The sequence below is a fragment of the Camelus dromedarius genome, chromosome 2 (genome assembly GCF_036321535.1).
Source record: "Camelus dromedarius isolate mCamDro1 chromosome 2, mCamDro1.pat, whole genome shotgun sequence".
NCBI classification, from domain to species: domain Eukaryota; kingdom Metazoa; phylum Chordata; class Mammalia; order Artiodactyla; family Camelidae; genus Camelus; species Camelus dromedarius.
Window position 1 is genome coordinate 23,277,972 of NC_087437.1, and position 11,392 is coordinate 23,289,363.

Genomic DNA, 11,392 nt, shown 5'->3' on the forward strand with positions numbered 1-11,392 from the left:
TGTTCCTTAACATAATTATGGGGCTTTGTGGGGCTCTTGCCCCTTCTCTGCTACTAGTTTTGAGCCAATATGCACTATATATGTCTGTTTATCTACCTACCTGTCAAATAGAAACTTAGAAAAATATTAAGTGTATTGTTGGTAAAGCTGGTGGAAGAATGAACTTGAATTTGAGGCCAAAATGGGCTTCTTATTCCACCTGCCCTATTTGATTTGAACTCATTCACCCAGTCGCAGATAGGGCAGCTGGACAACTGTAGGCCCCTGTGCAGGGGAAGAGTCTGTCCTGCAGGGCTGACCGCAAGACAGAAGAGAGCCCAAAGTGGGTCATTCCAAGGACAGAGACTCAAAGAGGACAAGGGACAAGTCTGTTGTACATAGTCACCTGTAACCCAGCAGCATACCCTCCCCAGTCTCACTGTGGCAGAGGGCTTGTCACCCATCAAAAACAAGAACCAAAAATTTATACCCCTTCCTTACAGTGGAATTTTCACCAGAAATGTTCCCAGACAAAGGCTACATGTTCCAGCCTACTCCTTGCCCGCAGGTGTGGTCATATGACTTAAAAAAAAAAAAAAAAAAAAAAACAGGATGAGTTGAAAAATAAGAAATCTTCCCAGGGATTGATTAAGCTATTTGGGTGCTTAGCTGTTTCCACTTGTTTTTGAAAACTTGTTTTGCATGTATTATGTATAAACCTATAAAGGTAATGCTTTGAAGTAGGAAAAACTAGAACTGGAGGAGTTCTTTTTTTTTTTTCCTTGATGTAGTCTAGATAATAATAAATCTTTTAGACTTCTAGCTTCTCTGATTTCATAAAGAATGAAATACTTTAAATAATATTATATTCATCCTAGATATTATGAAAATACAGACTTTTCAGATTAGCAGGTGAGATGACTGGTTCAGAGGAATTTGGCTCAAGAGTTGTGTGACAGTTTCAAGACCCTAAAAATAAATTGGATCACCTTTTTCTTCAGCCCACTTTCAGTCATGCTTATTTATTCATTCATTAATTAATGAACAAATAGACACTGAATGCCTACTATGCCAAGACCTCTTCTGGGCACTGAGGTTGCTGAAGAAGACAAAACTCTCTGCTCCAAGAGAAGTAATTTCTAGTGGGGGAAATAGAAAAAAAGAAATATGCACATTCCAGAATATACCAGAAAATTATGAACAATATGGACACAAGTAAAACAAGGCCTTTCATTTCTTATAAACTTATGGAATATCTTGATTCATGTCAAAGAAGCAACTGTGCCATTTAAAATGCAAACTCTTGGAGATTGCCATAATACCGGGCAGTCTGATTTTAATGCCAGAAATTTAAGTGTCTTTTGAGGCTTGTCTAACGTAGGGAGGAAATGAGAGCTAGTGCATTTTCTTTCTTTTCCTTTTTTTAATGGGCTCTGAATTTCTTGCTTGAAGAAGCACTTATCTAGCAATAGCAAATGATTTCTTTATCATGTAGTCTTTTGAAATGTAAATGCAGAAAATGAAGGTCTCTGTGCTAAGAAGTCCAGGGATGACTCATTTATATTCTTTGAATCACTTTTATACCTAAAGATTTCCAGCATAGTCTTCTGGCATCTGTCACAAACAAAGAGAAGTGACAATTTTCAGGCTCCATCTGCTGTTTACTTGCTGTGTGACCTTGGGAAAAACACTGAAACTCTCTGAGTCACTTCTTCATCTGAAACACAAACTGAATAATATCTAGCTCAATGGGTTACTGTGGGGATTAAGTAAAATTCTATAAGTAAACTTCCTGGCTTAACATTCCTCAGGCAATGGTAGCTTCTATTATTACTATTTTTATTATTGTACTTACTTCACATTCTAAAAGCAAGGTGATCATGCATGTAGTCCTCTTGAATCTTCATTTTTCGGATCATAAATTAATGTCTATGCTACTGATTCGAGGTCTAATGCTGAATGAATAACAACACATTTTCACCAAGTGACAAATCAATTAAGGGGGTGACTTGAAACAGATTTTCTGAATGTTTTACTAAACTTTCATTTGCAGAATAAAAGAATACTCTTCACTTAAGTCCTGTTGTCCTTGACATTTCAAACGTCTCCATACAAGACCACCAAACTGGCAACATTACCATTCACTTGGTACAGTGTGCCATATATGAACGTTGATTGGATAGGAACTGGCTGTTAATCTAGAACCTGTAATTGGGCCAACTGTCCCCCAATCTGGCTATCTGTCATGTAGAGACTTCCAAGAAGTTATTCTTCATCTACCCAATTTTTTAAATAAAAATGAAACAGTAATAATGAAGAAAAGCCTGCTAAATGTGACTGTATTGCTTACACTATGGTTCTCAATCTTTGTGGATTGATTTATTCTGATTTAATAGTAGCATGCACCTTTGTATATAAAAGGAAATATGTACAAAAAACTATAGCATTGACTTATAATTTTCTACTTCTATGAGTCAGGGATTGTTTGTTTTTCCTTTTTTTACCCTCTTTTCCTTTTCTGGTGTCTCTCAGAAGACTCAAGAGAGCTTATCAGCTATACACTCACAGCATGAGGAAGCTAGGAAGAGTTTTAGAAGTCCCACGTTCTAATTTTCTTGATTTAAAAATAAGAAATCTGAATCTCAGGGCAGTAAAGAGACTTGCTCAAATTCATAAGCTATGTGTCAAACTGTTCGTAATAGTTTTAATAATTAACATTTATTGATTAATCATTGTTTTCTAGGTATTCTGCCAAATGATGGCTAGATATTATCCTATTTAAACCTTCCAAGCATCCTTGTCTGTCTTATTCACTAGGGTGTCCCCAGCACCTAGGAGAGTCCCTTACAAACAGTAGATGTTTGATAAGTATTTGTTGAAAAAGAATACATCAATGAGCAAACAACTTTAAGAATGAAGGACTATCTACCCCATTTTACAGACAGTGAGATTGAGCCTTAAAAAGGTTAAGTGATTTGCCAGAGGTTGTACAGGTAATGATTGACAGTGTGGACTCACCTCCAGTGTGAGTGACTCTGGAATCTTAGTTCTTAGCCACTTTCAAGGGCTGCTTCTGGGCTCGCAGCCTATTTGGGGCTAGAACTTGCAGAACATTGTGGACAGGTAAATTCATATTCTTGGATTTAATTCCTAAGGACACCTAGGATTTAATGGGTTCTCCTGGCTTTCTTGAATGAGGAATAATGTGAGAAATGAAATGGCTGCATTACAAAAACCCATAAACAGGTGGTGAAACAATCGATTTGAAATACCGTGTTCTGCACAAAGAAACATTCAAGGGAAGAGTTTGACCCTTTAGGCTATTTATTTGAAAAAATGGTAAAAGCAAGAATTTGCTTTCTATCTCTTTGAGAAATAAGTAATTGGGAAAGTATATTTTGTAATGTAAAATTCACGTTTCTGGCTTAATCAGACTTCAAACTGCTCAGCCCATTTTACCGATCTTCCTTGCTGGTCTTTTTATTGTTTTGTGAGCATGCATTTTTCATTTCTACCCGAGCCTGGTTTTACCCCTTAACAGGACCACTCCCTGGACTCTTTACCCCTTTCTTTATCTCATATTATACAAGGGTCTGTTCAGTTATCTTTACCTTCGAAGAGCCCTCCCTGAAATGCCATCTGCCACAGGACTTTCTCTCTCTTTTGAATAATGTTAATACCAATCCTTTCATAGATTTCACACTTCACCGTAGTCTGATATGGAGGTGTTTTTACCTTCCAGACCTGAGTGCCGTTCTTTACAAAGGATGACAAAGTCTTCAAAAGACTGTACTGCATTTTATACTTTGTATCAGCACAGCTTAGTGCCTTATGTATGGTGATGGCTCAATTTGGTATCTGTTGAAAGAAAGTGAAAGAGAAATAGATAAAAAAGATGATCACACTATTAGAAGAGGTTTTTTCCTGCTTGATTTTATTTTATAAATAATGCACCTTTAGCATGACTTTGAAATGTAGGTTTGCAGCTTATAAAAAGAATCTGCAAATGAATTTAATATATTTTTTTCCTTCTTATCTTTACCAGTGGGTGAGATATTTATGTGGTTTAGTGCTTAGGGCTTGAAACTGAGTTTTTTCTTTCATGTGCTCAGTGGACCTAACTAGTTTTTTGCTCACTCCAGACTTATGTCTCAATTTCCTACTCTGTTTTCATAAACAATCATAAATGTGTCCTTGGAGGAGATCCATGAAATTTAACTTATGTTTTTGGAGGCCTCTGGGACATTTGTGTGAAAGTGTGTAAAATGCAAATTATCATTGTGGATTCGTCTATTTTCATCTGCATGTGTTGTTTCTAGTGTAATTTTGGAGGCCGGGAATGTTTTCATTACTTCATGCAAAAAGATTCAACCAAATTTTCTTTCTTCATGAGCAGGTTGGTCCATTGGTGTCATGCTAATAAATTTTTCATTTTCTGGTTATTTTTTTTTTTAATTAACCATAGCTGAAATGTTAATTATCAACCTGAGTAACTGTAGGCAACTGTGGGCAACTTGGAACACTGTCACTTGCACAGGCTAAGAAGTGGAAAATTCCCAGCACACTGAATCTTTTTACAGTCCCTGTGAGTGACAATCTCTGGCATTTTGGTTAAATCCTGGGCTTACTGTAAGAAATCACAGCAGGAGCTTGCTTTTAAGAAGTCCTGAGGCTCAGCTTAACTAGTCAGGTAAAATCCTTCCCCCACCAGATTTGGGCTTGTCAGTTAGTAGCTGGTGTGGCTGGCAGTGGCTGCCAAAGAAAAGCTAATGCTCTGTGTCCCAGTTACTGGCCTCCTCTGAGCAAGAACCAGATGAAGGAGTGCTTAGTAATTAGCTTAAGCTAAACAGCCTCAAGATTTGTCTTGCTTTGTTATTAAAGATCAGCTGGATAATGAAGAAAGCCCAGATAATGAAGTAATTAGCCCAGAAACAGGCAAGATGTTTATCCTTACTTCTAATTCTTCTTTATATGAGAGAGTAAGGTCAAATAAAAACTTATCATGGAGAAGGGAATAATATAATATGAAAAGTTATGAGAATTGTATCTTCATAGGTCTGGGGGTCATCTTTCAGGAAGAACACTGACACTGTGAGCTATCTTTTTCTAAATTTCTGGGAATTCAGTGATACGGTACTGATCTCATATTTTAGAACTGGATTTCTGTCTGACTTCTTAAAGAATAGGAAAAACCACATCTATTGTTGAGTGTTATTCACTGGGCTATGTTCTTTTCCATGCATACACATTTAGCCTTTAGAACTGCCCAATGAAATAGATCCTATCCAGTGTCATTTGCAAGTTGGAAAATAAATTCCTGAAAGTTACACTTCATAGGCTTTTTCAACATTTTTTAAACTTATTTAGACATTTAAAAAACTGTAAAACTAATAGCAGAACTTTGAAAATAAAATATATTTTATTAAGGAAATTATTAAGGAAATTATTATTAAGGAATATTAAGGAAATCTTGGAGGAGGGAGCAAATAGATCAACTGCATGAGACAGAAGTTAAATTCTTTGTCAAGGTGAGGAAGATAAGCAGAGAATGGTGAGGACAAAGGAGAATTGGAAATGAAAAGGGGGAAGTTCCCTTGAACTTACCAAGTCACTATAAGCTATTTTCAACATGGACATGTCAAACATAGCACATTTCTCAAATGTAGAAAATATATTGGGGAAAAGCTTTAAATACATTAAATCTATACTTGAAACTGTCCTATTAAGAAAGGTTGAAATGAGTATTTTGTTAATAAGTTTTAACACTGGCTAATGTGGCATATATTACTCTAGTTACAATTAGCAAAATCATTGAAAGATAAAATCATAGGGGCCCTTAGGCATCTCTGCCAGCCCCCTGGTCTATTCATGAATAAATTGAGGAACAGAGTTACTATAATTAAATTAAGTCGCACGGGTACTTACCAGCATCTTGGGGCTAGAATGTGGATCTTTGGCTTTCAGCCTAAATTTTCTGTAGTTCAATCCTGTTTCCTGTGATTTTGATAGCCCACCCCCTGTTGTTAATGTTCTTCTTTCCAAGGTTAACTGTGGAATAAAATCCTACCATAGGCTTCCTTTTCTGGTATTGAAACGTGTACATGTGACCTATTTATTATAGAGCAATAGGGAATTTTTGAAAATAATAAAATATTAGAAAAATTACAAATGTTTAGAAAAACCCCATTTATATAGTATTTACATATTTTAATTATACATGAAATGCAGCTAGAACAGTCTAGTATCTTCTTTCTTCAGCTTTTTACTTTATTTCATTTATTAAAATTTCTGGAGATAGAGCTTGTAACATTTCCCTGCCCTGCAATCCTCTCTGTTTTTCTTGGTTGATTTTCATTTAAAGCTATTTCTTTTTCATAATCCGCAACCAATCTCTTTATCTCCATCTCAACCATGAGCCATCATTTGTTTGCTCTTGACCTTTGGGTTATTGGTCTTTTTTTGGCTTCTAGAACTGGGCTTCTTTAATTATTGCTGAAGTCTTCTAGGCTCCATCTAATTAATGTTGCAAAATTCTATTTTATCTTCTGAGCAATTTCCCAAGTAAACATTAGTATGTATATGTTTTACATATTAATCAGGACACTGTAATAAGGAAACTGGGCTAAAGTTGAGATAGCTAAGTTTTTCCAGTTCTGCTAACTACTATTTGACTTCTCTATACCAGTATTTCTTTTGATATCAAAGTTGTCTAAATACCTTTTAGAACCGCAATTCTCCAGTTCTTTAAGTTTTAGATCAGTGGTAGATAACTGATGTAATATAGGACTAATTACGGGAGACAAATATTAGTTAATATATTTAACAAAATAGATGAATAAAAATAAATAAATACATAAATCCTTTATCCAGTTTCTTTGACCAGTTAGTGGGAAAGTTTGATTCAAATTAGTTCAAGTTTATGGATTTTAGCTCGAAATAGACAAAATGAGCTCCACGTTGACACATTGCCTCAGATAATACTTCAGATGCCTGAACTATGTCACAAACAGATGGCCAGTTGACAAAACTAACAATGTGAGTGTTTATTAGTATAAAAAAATTGACTATTAGAAAACAACCCAAATTATCTTAATGATAGATCAGTAGCCAAATCTTTTTTGTAGAAATTCAATAACATTTAATTTTATAAGATTATGTATCCTGTAGTCAGTTTGTTGTGTGAAGGAAGTTTGTTGTGTATCTCCTCTGGTCTAGGTGTGTGCTAAGCAGTGGGGCCTGGTGGTGGTTAATATATGCAGGTTAAAGTTTCTATTTTTAGTAGGTGAAAGGTGGGTTCTCTAATGTTTGAAATGCATTTCTAATGCATCTCTCATGCATTTGAAAACTTTGTTGGAACAAGGGATGCAGTGTTTCCTATAAACCCGATGCAGACAAAATGGAAAACGAGGGAAAAGAACTGATGTAGGGTTTTCTTGAGTCTTGCTCAATAGAGCTGCCTGGTGAGGTGAGCATAACTCAGCAGAAAACCAGGGCAGAAGTACAGCAAGAAGCTCAGGGGATAGTGACCTCTAGGAATGGAAAGACATTCATCTGGAACCATGGAGCCCCGAGAGAGGAATTCAGCAGGAATCTCTTGGAAGACCTCAGAAGTGGCTTAAAGAAAAAAAAAATCAGTTCACCTTCTCTTGGTGCAGAGTAAGAAGCTAGCTTACATCAGTACAGTATTAGAAACCCCTGTTCTTTAGCCCGCCTTTCCTGCTTAGACTCTGGTAGTGTCAATACAGTAATTGTTAAGGAAGCTTGGGAAATCACCTCTTCCCTTGCTTCTCAATGGCTTCTACCTTAAATTAAATCACAACAGGCTAAGGGGAGAACGTTTAATGCACAGACAAATTCAAATAGTTATTATCATAGGACTTTAATCAATAAACCAAAATGATGTGGCTTTGTATGCATTACGAATACCTTACTTAGAGAAGCAAAAAAAGTTATGGGCCCCTTTGGAGTTTTCATCTAGGGACATGGGCAGATTGCTCTTGCTGAATAAAGTTAAAAAGATGATAGAAAGAAGTAAATGTGCTGTTGATCACAAATCACATATCATGCTTGTTCATCATGATGGTTACATGCATCTTCTTCATTTTATTCATAAGAGCTTTTAAATTTAAATTAAATTATTTGTTGAATGAACTTGACTTTCTTTTTGAAAACTTCCTTCAGGAAGCCCTCTGGATTTCTGTACAGTTTGGGTCAGTTGCTTTCTAATCATACCGCTCACTGCTCAGATAATTTCCTGGACTCTCTTTGAATTGTACCACTAGCTTAGGTCTCTATTTTCTTTCTTATCTTTGGATTTCTCTTCTGCTTTGTGAAGAAAATATGTGGGAGCCAAGACCTCTTTGAGATCTTACCAGTCATTAAATTATTTACCTTTAAATTATTATTCATGTGAGTGATAGTTTGGCTAGATATAGAATTTCAGACTCAAAATTACTTTCAGAAAATGCCCAGTCTGCCATCTTGATCCAGAAGTCATAGCGCAGGGTGTTTTTCTCTTTTTTGTTTTTAACTCTTCTATGAACATTTGCACAATTTAGACCAAAGAAGATATCAATATCACAGTATCTAGAAGCTATGCCCTGACAGCAATATAATTTTTTAAATTGCTGGATCAGAAGCTCTTTTTGTATAACAAGAGGAAAAGTAGTTCCAGACTGGTATTGTTATTCCTTTATTTCCTGTGGCTTAGTGCTCTTGAGATTTATGATGAGGCTAGAGCCAGGAATTTTGGCCTGGTAAAAGTTAACCAAAGGGATGATGACTGTCCTCTCAATAAACATGATTGAAAAGGTGGCTTAGTCCTGTTCTGAAGAAAGGTGAACAAAAATAGACTAAATTTGTTCTCTATTGTAAACTAATGATATGTAATTAAATTTTACCTCTATTTGAGACTTTGCAGTGACAATGTTTTGAAAATTAGGCCTAAATGGCACATTTTGGAAATTTTATTTCAATCATTCGGCTTCCCGGGTTTATGCAGATAGTCTTTCTTTCTATATCAGAACAAGTAAAAGTGTTTTACCTCTGTGGGCTAACAATAGTTTACTCTGAATGAAATTTTGAAGTAGCTTTCCGATTCCACTGAAGGGTTTGATGTTATAAATACTCTACATAACTTGTGGATGATCAAACCACATGGCGCCAAGCCTCATCCTCTGCCTTGAACTGTATTGTTTAACTTCTTTATTTCATGGTGGAGAACAAAATTAACAAATATAAAATTGTCCTACTGACATTTCACCCTCATAAATGCTCCTCCTGAGGTCTTTCCTATTACAGTTAATTACAACTTTATTTTTTCGTTTAATGTATCCCAAAACTTTAGAGTTCTTTTAGCCTTTTTTCTTCTTTACATCCCATACCCAACAGCATCAAATTCTGTTATTTCTACCTTCAGATTATACACAGAATTCAAACACTTTCTTAATTGCCACCTCCCTCATCCAAATCTTGTTTCCTGCCTGGACTATTGCAGTAGACTTCCCACTGGTCTCCTTACTTTTGCCCTTTCCCCCTTCATTTTATCCTTAACAAGCCAGGGTGACCCTGTTAGATTGTACAGTACGTTCTGAAATTATTGCATGGGAGTAAAGTTTAGACATCATGTCTACTTGCCTGTACATGAACTAATCATGTCACTTCTCTGATCACAATCCCCCAACAGTTCCCTTCTCACTCAGAAGGAAAGCCATGGTCTCTGTGATGACCTAGAAGGTCAACATGATCTGGTATTCCTCCTATTTTTCTCTGACCTTATCTCCCACACCTCCCTTTTATTCTGTTCTAGTTTATACACCACCTGGCATGTCCATGCTCTGGGGATCTTCCATTTGCTCTTGCCTGTGCCTATACAGTCTTTTCTCACATGTATCTCGCTTGCTCCCAAGTTACAGGTTCTTACACAGATATTACCGAGTCAGTGAGAACGTCCTTGGCCATTCAGTTTAAAATTACAACTCTCATCTAATACTTCTTATTTATCTTCTCTTTCCCTCCCAATTTTTCCTTATTTTATTTACATTATTCATTTATCTTGTTTTATGTTTGTTTGTTTATTCTATAAGGATTTATGCTCCATCAAGGTAGGGATTTTCTTATGTTTTGTTCACTTTTGACTCTCTAGCCTCTAGAAGGATTCCTGAGACATAGCAGTATTCAATAAACATTTATAGCAGAAGGAAGGGGGAAAAAGGAAGAAAGCAAGGGAGGCAGGGAGGGAATAAAAAGTAAGAAATCGGTATTGGATTTCATTCTAAATTGAGTGTAGAGGGAGAAAATTTAATCTAGTCATTAAAAATCAGCTCAAGTTTTCTTCCAGTAAAGAAAATCTTCTATTGGAAAAAAAAATCACATGGAAACTTCTCAACAATATTTTCACTTTGGGTTGGACATAGTAAATCAAGCACATTCTGAAATTATTCTATGGGGTAAAATCTAGAAATCAGATCTGTTTGCCTGTATATGAACTAAATGTTGACAAATTTATAAAAGGAATTTAGCATATGCCAGGCTATTCAGCATAAGCTGTGAAAGAAACATGTTTTTACGGGAAATAATAAAGTACTTCAGGACCATTTGGAGAGCAGTATCTTTTTATTTTGTATGGAATGTCTTTTGATATTGATATCTACATTCCTCTGAAGTGCTTGCAAAATCTTCTAGTTCCTTCTCAATAATGTTTTCCCCAGATTTAACTCTTTTATAATTACTCCAACACGTGGCTTATTTCTGACAATAGGCTTGACTGTTTTTCTTCAGGATGAGGAAATTATAGACATACATCTTATTTAGGCTGTCACCAGTGCATCTTACTACCTCCGGTAGATGGCCAGGCTTGTGTAGTTAGGATACTCTGAAAGGTTTTTCCAACCAGATTTGTTAAATTTGTCATTACTTGGTAAGAATAGACTGTTGCTCGGTGCCTGGACACTGCCTGCCTGGTTACTACCTTTGAACAAAGCAATACGATCAGAAATCACAACAAAAATAAACTCAAAATGGCTTAAAGACTTAAATATAAGAAAAGACATCATAAACCTAGAAGAAAACAGGGAAAACATCTTCTGACCTAAATCTTAGCTATGTGCTCCTAGGCAGTAGAAATAAAAGCAAAAATTAACAAATGGGATCTAATTTAACATAAGCTTTTGCACAGCAAAGGAAACCATAAGCAAAACAAAACGACAACCTACAGAATGGGAGAAAATATTTGTATATGATGTGACTGACAAAGTTTTAGTTTCTAGAATATATAAACAGCTCATACAACTTAATAACAACAACAACAACAACAACAACAACAACAACAACAACAACAACAACAAACCAATCCAGAAAAGAGCAGAAGACCCAAACAAGCAATTCTCCAATGAAGATTTGCTAATGGCCAATA